Genomic DNA, 8,989 nt, shown 5'->3' with positions numbered 1-8,989 from the left:
TTTATTTATTTAAGGCATTTTTACCCCGCCCTCCCCGCAAGCGGGCTCAGGGCGGCTTACAGGGGGCACGAGCCCAGCATAAAACCCAATAAAACAGTAAAATCATGATTATAACCGTAATAACAATAACAATAAATAACAATAAAGTGCTTCATTAGATAGATGGTCTTGAGTGGTTATCATTAGGTCAAGATGGTCTTGAGTGGATTATCTTCCAATCAGCCCCATTGGGGTACCGCTGTCCAGTTGATTGTTCATACCAATCCCATGTTGTTAATGCCACATCGTATATGGCTGAGCTTCCCAGTGCGATCCCAAAGTCAGATGGTATTAGCCACCATTGGTGGTGGTGGTAGCAGCGGCCCCTATGTAAACGCCTGGCGGAAGAGCTCCGTCTTGCAGGCCCTGCGGAACTGCATAAGGTCCCGCAGGGCCCTGATCTCCTCCGGGAGCTTGTTCCACCAGGTAGGGGCCGCCACTGAAATGGATCTAGCCCTGGTTACAGCCAGTTTTACCTCTAGGGGACCTGGAATCACCAAACGGTTTTGGGTCCCCGAAGTGCTCTTGGGGGTACATGCGGGGAAAGGTGCTCCAAGAGACAATAGATTATGCGGATCCTGGCCCGCTCCAATCAGGGGGCTAGGTTCCCTGCGGGGACTCTCGGCCACTGTAAATAACCTATAGGGAAGTAGGGGTGTGTTTTGGGTGGCGGTTTCTCGGGGGATATAAGCCATCCTGCCAGCCGCCAAGGTTGTCTTGTTCCTGATAGAATAAAGTAACGCTTTGCTGAAATCACTCTCCGTTTGCACTTTTCACCAGCCCTTGCCGAAGCGAAGCCGCTGATGCATCTGCTTCAACGCACACCGACTTCCAGCACACAACCCCCGTTTGCCACCCTGCTCTCAAACGGGCTTGATGTGAGTCGCAAGCTGAAAACAAAAGCCCCCCCTCTCCATTTGGTTGCGTGAACCCGACCCGTCCAGAGGCATTCACTGTAAAGCGGCTATTGTTTGTCCTCCTCTGTTATTTCTTCGCCGCCCCGCCCTGCCCCGGGCAGAAGAACAGTGGCGTCCGGCCCTTGGTGTCAGCCCTGGGCGGCTGAGCGTCTCGGAGAGGTCTCTATGCGCCCCCCTCGGGCTCCGGGATAATACAGCGCCGGGGAGGCAGCCCTCGTCCTCCTGCCGCGCTGCGTGCGCGACGGGCAATCTCCGCCCTCCTTCCCTTCCCGCCTCCCTCGTTACCCATCGGTAGTTCGTGCAGGGCGGGGGAGCTGCCTGAGAGGCAGCGCGGAAATGGAGCCGGAGGCCGCGGGAGCTCGAGCTGGGCCAGGCGGCGGCGGCGGCGGCAGCAGCAACAGCTGAGAAGGAAGCGGCAGGAAGGCGCCAAAAGCATGGTGGAGCTGCGCCTCCCGCCGCTGGCCTCCTGAGGGGCGCCTCTTCCTCCTGGCGGCGACGCTGGAGGAGGCCGGCGATGCACCGGGCGGACGCGGTTGCTGAGCAACTCCGGCCCGGAGAAGAGGCTTCGCTGCGCCGCTTTCCCCCCTTTTGCGGAGGGAAGAGGGCCTTCCGTGCCGCCGCGCCCAGGGCCCCAGCAGCGATGTAAGCAGCGAGGGGCGGATGCGCAGAGACCATCTTTGGCCCAGCGGAGAGGCTCCCCCGCCAGAGGGACTCGCTCAGCGGAACAGCTACTTCCAGGGCCCTGGTTTCGGAGTGAGTATCTCGGTCTCCAAGCTCTGTTGGCCGAAGGGGGATAAAGGGGAGAGGGCGGTGGGGAACGGTGTGAAATCGCCAGGTTCCGTATGTCCCCCCCTCCCCGCTGAAAACACGTTGTTTCAAACTCCTCCTTAAAACATGGCAAAATCACAACAGAGGGAAGCGCTTTTTATGTCGCAAAGAGCGTGCGGTCCTTCTATGTCAAGGATGACATGTGTGCGTTGCACAGGCACGCATTTTGCTGCATGTTCTGCTGCCGGGATCGCTCTAGCAGAGATGTCAGATACGCTGAAACTTCAAAAAGGGAGGGGGGGGTTTGTCAGACGTGTCTGTGATGAGTCAAGAAGGTAGTCTCGGGGAAGGGCTTGCAGAAATGTCGGCTCAGGGTGCTGCAGTAGTGATAGATACCATTTCTGCCTTGGGGATTGCTTAGAAGATAATTCACAATAAAAGTGCAAGTGTAAAAATATCATGGTGTAAATCTGTAGTAGTGGTATGGCTGCCGTGTGCCTTTCTGTTACCTCATTTGAAAAGGGGCAGCCAAAATGATCTATGTGTAAGGGCAATTTAGGTATGAAATTTGAGTTGGATTTTATTTTATGGAGAGATTGTGCAAAGCAAGAATAGAAAACAAGGCCCCCCCCCCCGAACTTGAGAGGCTCCAGTCAACTTGATTGAAAGTGAGTTCAGAACAGACCAAAGGTAATATTTTACATACTGTGTAATTATCTGGTAGGATTTATTTCTACTAGATATGGGATTGGCTGCTCTCCAGATCATTTTTAAAAGAGTTAGGCAAATTAATAGAGGAAAGATCTATCATTGGTAATTACCCATAGCAGCTAACTGGAAAATCCTTGTTAAGGAGCAATATATCTCTGAGTGCTAAATGGTGGGGGTACCTCTGTTGTCACTATGCACTGCTTATGGACTGCAAGGCACATTGGTTTAGACTGGGGGTCCTTAACCTTTTTGAGCCTGTGGCCACCTTCAGAGTTTTGACGCAGGGTCGTGGGTGCAACCATAAAATGGCTGCCATGGGACATGGAGCCATACACGTGCCCAGAGGAAGTCCAAGTGCAGAGGAGAAGAGGGGTAATTTTAGCTTAGGCTGAGAGCGAGTGCCTGGCCCAAGGTAATTCACTGAGCTTTCATAGCAGAGTGGGGATTCGAACCTGGTTCTCCCAAATCCTAGGCTGACACTCTATCCACTACACTGGCTAATCAGAAGATTTGCTGAGCAATAGCCTCACCTACCTCTACCCACTTTCTGAAACACTTGGTGGGCACCAAGTAAGGTGTCAGCAGCTGCCCTGGCTCCCATGGGCAACACGTTGAAGACCCCAGTTTAGACTGTCCTTGGCCTGATCCAGCAAGGCCGTTCTTAGCTATTTCAATGTAGAAGTTGTTTTCTTTGTAGGAGTGTTTTCACCATAGAAGTGCTCCTCATCCAAGGCCATGTGAAATGTGGGCTGATCCACAACTGGATCCCCAGAACACCTCTCTTTCAGCACCGCAGAAGACCCAATTCAGATTTGGACTGACTATGAGGAATTTCACATTACCCTTTTTAAGCCGTTTTGAAGCCGTTTTTGATCCGTCATGGAGTAAACCGGTATAGGGCTGCCATTTCACACATGGCTTCTGGTAAAGAGCTGGACCTGAAGCGGTTTGCCATTTCAGACTGCACCGCTTTCCCCCCGCCATTTTTCGCCCACGCAGGCGATCTTCGGCTTTAAAAAAATTATTTAACGTTCGCTTTAGAGCACTATAGTGCTATAACACAACACTCCAGGCATTCCAATGGGGTTGATATAATGCTGTTGTGTTATACCATTATAGCGCTATAACGATATAAAGTGAACGTTAAAAAAAAAAGCTGGCGATCGCCCGCATGGGCGAAAAACGGTGGGGAAAAGTGCATCAGAACTGGGAGAGGAAACTGAAGACTACTTGGAAGCAGTTGACAGGTAAAACGCTTCAGCCCCGTTTCCTAAACTGGACAGAAGCATTTGTGTGTGAAATTACAAATATATTCCGATAGGGAACCAGTTCTAAAACGGTTCTGTCTGAAATGACAGACCAGAAACCGCTTGGGAACTGTTCCTCTTCCGGATTATATCGTCTGTCTGAAATTCCTCCTTGACAATTTAAATGTTTTCTCAGCTGCAGAAACCCTGAGTTGACATTTGAGTTGTTGGGAAAGATCATCAAGGTGCCATGATCCCAGTCAGAACTGGATCCAGCAAAACATTTTGGGAATTCATTCACAGCGTTGTCTGGCCCTCAGTAGATAGCATTTAAGGAAGTCGTTCAGCCTTCATTCAGTTACTTGTTTGTAAAACAGGAATGGTGATGTTAGAGCAGGCTTTGTGAACCTGCAGGCACCTTTTGGATTTTGAGAAGCACCTTTTGGATTTTGAGAAATGGCTTCCACAGAAGATGGAACCAAACCTAAAATGGCTTCTGTAGGAAGTAAAGCCCAACAAAAAAAGGGCTACCACAGGAAGTGGAACAAGACAGACACATTACCTTTCTCTTCACTTTGCAAAAAAATAACAGGAGAATAAAAAGAAATTAAGAAAAATGCAAGGAGGAGAGAGAGGGAGCAAGTGATTGGGGAATAAAAAGGAACAAAATAACACCCAGAGGGGAGGAAGGGCCAATAAAAAGGAAACCCTAGAGAGGAAGTGGAACATAAAGCCCAGCTGCTAACCAATCCTCCTGATTCTCCAGTGGCTATTCCTCTTCACTTTGCAAAAAAATAACAGGAGAATAAAAAGAAATTAAGGAAAACGCAAGGAGGGGAGAGAGGGAGCAAGTGATTGGGGAATAAAAAGGAACAAAATAACACCCAGAGGGGAGGAAGGGGCAATAAAAAGGAAACCCTAGAGAGGAAATGGAACATAAAGCCCAGCTGCGAACCAATCCTCCTGATTCTCCAGTGGCTACAGCTGTGGAAAACCCTTTCATTTGAAAGAAGGCAGCCAATAAGAAGCCTTGCCTTACAATGAATGGGTGGACTAGAAGGCATGTCATGTTGGAGAGTCCTGTGCTAGTCTATTGGATTAGGATCTGGGAGACCCATGTTCACATCTCCACCCTGCCACAAAACCTTGCCTGGGTGACCTTGGGCTAGTCATACACGTTCAGCCTAACCTAGCTGTTGTGAGGTAAAATGGAGGTGAGGAGGGTGGTATCAGCTGTTTTGGGTCTCCTTGGGGAGAAAAGCAGGATATAAATGAAGTAAAATAATAATAAGCTGCAAGGGCTTGGAAACTATATGTAGATACTATGTTGAACTATGGAGGCTGAATTCAGTTCCTTGTTTAACCAAACATATTTACAAAATACCCTCAAAGAAGTAACTGCTCTTGGCAATTAGAATGGAAGGAAAAAAATTGACCACAAAAGCTGAACTCATATCAGCCCAGCATGCAAGTGAATTTCATTCTGAGGGAATTTTTGTTTACAAGACTAAGTGTCAGCACCTCTGTCTTCTTGTGGCCACCTTAGGGCCTAAACTGTGGAGTCTTGCTGCCCCTTTGCAAACTAAATGAAGAAATCCCACCTGTCAAACCATAGGTAGGTGCATACTGAGGTTTCAGTGGAATAAAGCGAAATAAATAATTTTCTACCCTTGACAACTGTGGAGGGTTTCAGAATGAAACAATCAGTGGTGGTGGATCTTCTTCACTGTTTGCCTGCTTGCATCTGTGTTTTAATGCCAAATGATCTTTCTGGTTTCATGTTCTGATCCTATTTTATTTATATCCTTTCCTCCAAAGAGCTCAAGAGATACCGCTATCTTGAAGATAACATTTTTATACATTTTAATAAGGTTTTCCTTTCCTCCTCACAATAACCCTGTGAAGTGGGCTAGGCAGAGAGAGAAAGAGAGAGAGAGAGAGAATGCACGCCAGCCAAGGCTAGCAAGCCAGCTTTAATGGTTAAGTAGGGATTTGAACTACCCAGTTGTAGTCTGACACTCTAGCCTTTACACACCATAGTGGCTTTCTCCCTCCATTCAACATATTGCACAGATCTCCATTACATTTGGTTTTCATGTAGCAATAAGCAAAAGGAGAAATTGGTACCTGTGGTTTGGATAGATCCATGGTAAAATTGGAATTGTTCAGTCTGATGTATACATGACTCCCATTTTGGCACAGTAAATCTTGTACAAGATGGAAGGAAGATGAAGCTCTAAATCAGCAAGTAACTTTATCACCAAATAAAGCCAAATAAACCTATTCTGAGGGACTGCCTTTCCTGGTATGTTTCCCAAAGGGCACTTCACTCATAAACCTAATCTGAGAGACTGCCTCTCTTGGTATGTCCCCCAAAGGGTGCTTCAATCAGCTGGCCCTAAGCTGGTGGAACACTGTCCAATGAGATCCGGGCCCTGTGAGACTTGAAACAATTTTGCAGGATCTATAAGATGGAGTTGTTCCACCAGGTGCATGGTTGAGGATGAGTGGCGGACCCCACTGTGGACCAATTCTGGATCTGCCCTATAGTGCCATCTAATGTGGAATTGTTAAAATTAGGATTATTAATTTTAATCTGAACTCTAATTGTATGTTGATTTGAAATGTTATGAACAATGCTCCTCTAAGCTGTGGAGTCTTGTGAGCAAAACTTCTACTTTGTGAGCTACTGGCATTAAAGTTATGAGTGAACGATTTGGCTACTGCATGAATTAGTTTGCTCTGGAGCCATCCTTCCTGAGCTAAGACATAAATGTGTGAGCCAGAGGCTAAAAAACTGTGAGCTAGCTCACACTAACTCAGCTTAGAGGGAACACTGGTTATGACCCCCCCTGAGCCCTACTGTGTAGGGGAGGGTGGGCTATAAGACCAACTAATAATAAATAATCAAATTACACAATTCTAATGCCAGATACTCAATTTAAGGGAGATACCCAATTATAATTACTCTTAATTCACATTACGTTTTTCCTACTTGGCTAGTCCAGAGCATGAGAGAGAAAAGATAGGTGATGGAGTGCCCACAATGAGGACAAGGTGGTGTGGTGTGGAAGACTGGGATGGATAAAGGGGAAAAATCCCTAACTAGGATGCAGTGGGGAAGGGTTGGCTGTAGTAGGATAAGATGGTCTGTAACAGGAAATAGAAGATCTGAAAGAGGGGAACTGGGAAGAAGGATATGAAAGGTTAAAGTGAAACAAGAAAGAAGAACTTATACTTAGCCTGCCTTGAAGAGTAAGGATCTTATGGCATTTGTGGTGTTTGGAAGATGATTATGGATGGGAACAGTCTATGAAGCACCTCTCATGCACCTGAATTTACTTTAGTGTCAGTGGGAAGAGTTGCTGTTGGCCTAATATTGGGATCTATTCTGGCATTGGACCAGAACTTTGGAATGTGACTGTTATTGATGGCTTTTGGGCTGGATCCTGATAGATGTAGTTCTGGATCTGAAACCTTATTGGTGTAAATATGCAAACTGGACAACGATAGGGTAATGTTGCCAGTCTATACAAAGATAGGCACTAGAATAGGCATGAGAAATGCATTTGGGGTAGATGTTAAAATTGACTAGGATATGATGCTGTCTTCAAGATGACTAAATGGTCCTTCCTGGGTTGATTATTGTATTATCCTGGAATTGCACTTGTAAAGGACATTTCAGTAGCTCTGATCTTGTAAAACTTGTGTCATACTTTATGGCCAAGAAAGCATGAGAAACTCTGAATTTTTGAAGCTTGCATTTCTGTTGTACCTGGGATGAAAGGCTGTTCCCATGTAGAGAATGCCTCATCAATTTGTTCCTTTCATTAATAGAACTTTCTTTGATAGGAAAAAGATGCATTTTCCCTCACAGCTGGAGTCTTATGGTCAGATGTTCTTGGAATAGTTTACTCACACAGTGCTGATATTTTAAGGTCAGGAGATTTTTGGAGAGTGCCTCCAAAAGGATATTTTTGGGGAGTGCATACATAACTAATAGTAACTGGGGGGGGGCAGGGGCTGTGTAATGCTGTCCCTCCTACCCAGTTGTTCACCTCCCACCCTCTTTGTACACCTGCCAAGTGGCCTGGGTTCCCCTCCCCCTTTCAGCAACCTGCCCAGTGTTCCCTTTGTCCAGCCACTCACCTTCTCTTTTGCCACTTTCTCGTGTTCTTGCTTAGCATCTTGGGTTATTAGGCAACCAAGATGTTACTTTTTTTACAGTGATGTGTGGATAGATGTCAATGTTTTTTTTTTGGATGGGGGGGTTTAAACTTTTTATATTTCTCTGCAAGAAGAAGGTGCTGTTGAATTGCGACTCATGGTGAATCATTCCACAGGGTATTCCAGGCAAGAGATGAGCAAAGGTGGTTTGCCGTTGCCTTCCTCTGCATCCCGATCTTCCTTGGGAATCTGCCATCCAAGCAGTGACCATGGTTGACCCTACTTAGCTCCTGAGCTCTGACAAGCCCAGGCTAAAATGGGTTATTTAAGCTGCTCCAAACCTGGGGCTTACTTCAAGCATGTAGGAACATATATTGTAGCCCCGGGTGCCTATTCTTTGCAGATTTTTTTATCTGTACAGTGGGACCACCCCGTGCTATTAACTATATGATTACAGTAGCAAATACAGTGTGCATTTCACAAGCACTTTACATTCCTAGCTGCCATGTAGAATATTCTCCAAAATTCCTGAAAGGTTCTCTTCTTGTACACTGCTGTCCCCTGCATGCATACATATGAACTGAGTCCCAAGCATGCACTCTCATTATATTGTGTTGACCCATGGAAACACATAATATGTAGTTAGGCCCTCAACTTGTTCTCCCCTTAAATTACATTGGCCTCCTTTGCTTTAAGTGCCCTGTGGCACCATTTACATCTCGGGCACCAGGAGTGGCACCAGTTTCCATCAGAATGATTCACCGCCCCTCTGTAATCACTCACCGCTGCTGTCATTGGGAATTTTAGATTAGTTGCTCTAATTTTACTTGTTAGAATTTAACTTGAATATCAGTTTTAATTGGATTATTTATTTAGTGTTTTATAATTTGATGTAAGCTACTTTGAGCTCATTTCCAGGCTAGGGTGGGCTAAAAATCCCCCAAACAAATAAATATCAGAACTCTTGCCACTCTTATAATGTGAACTTAATGTCAGCATTTCAAGGATTAAGGTAAGAAGTCCCATTTTTAGACTTTACTTGTATCTGAATGTAGTGGGCTGCACATGTGTCTGAATTTCAGATTCTCATCTGTAATGGAAATGTTTTAATTATTTTCATATACGTTCATATTAATTGAT

Source organism: Gekko japonicus, unplaced genomic scaffold, assembly GCF_001447785.1.
Source record: "Gekko japonicus isolate JY-2015 unplaced genomic scaffold, Gekko_japonicus_V1.1 scaffold782, whole genome shotgun sequence".
NCBI classification, from domain to species: Eukaryota; Metazoa; Chordata; class Lepidosauria; order Squamata; family Gekkonidae; genus Gekko; species Gekko japonicus.
The sequence above is the reverse complement of the archived record's forward strand: the minus strand, read 5'-3'. Positions refer to the sequence as shown.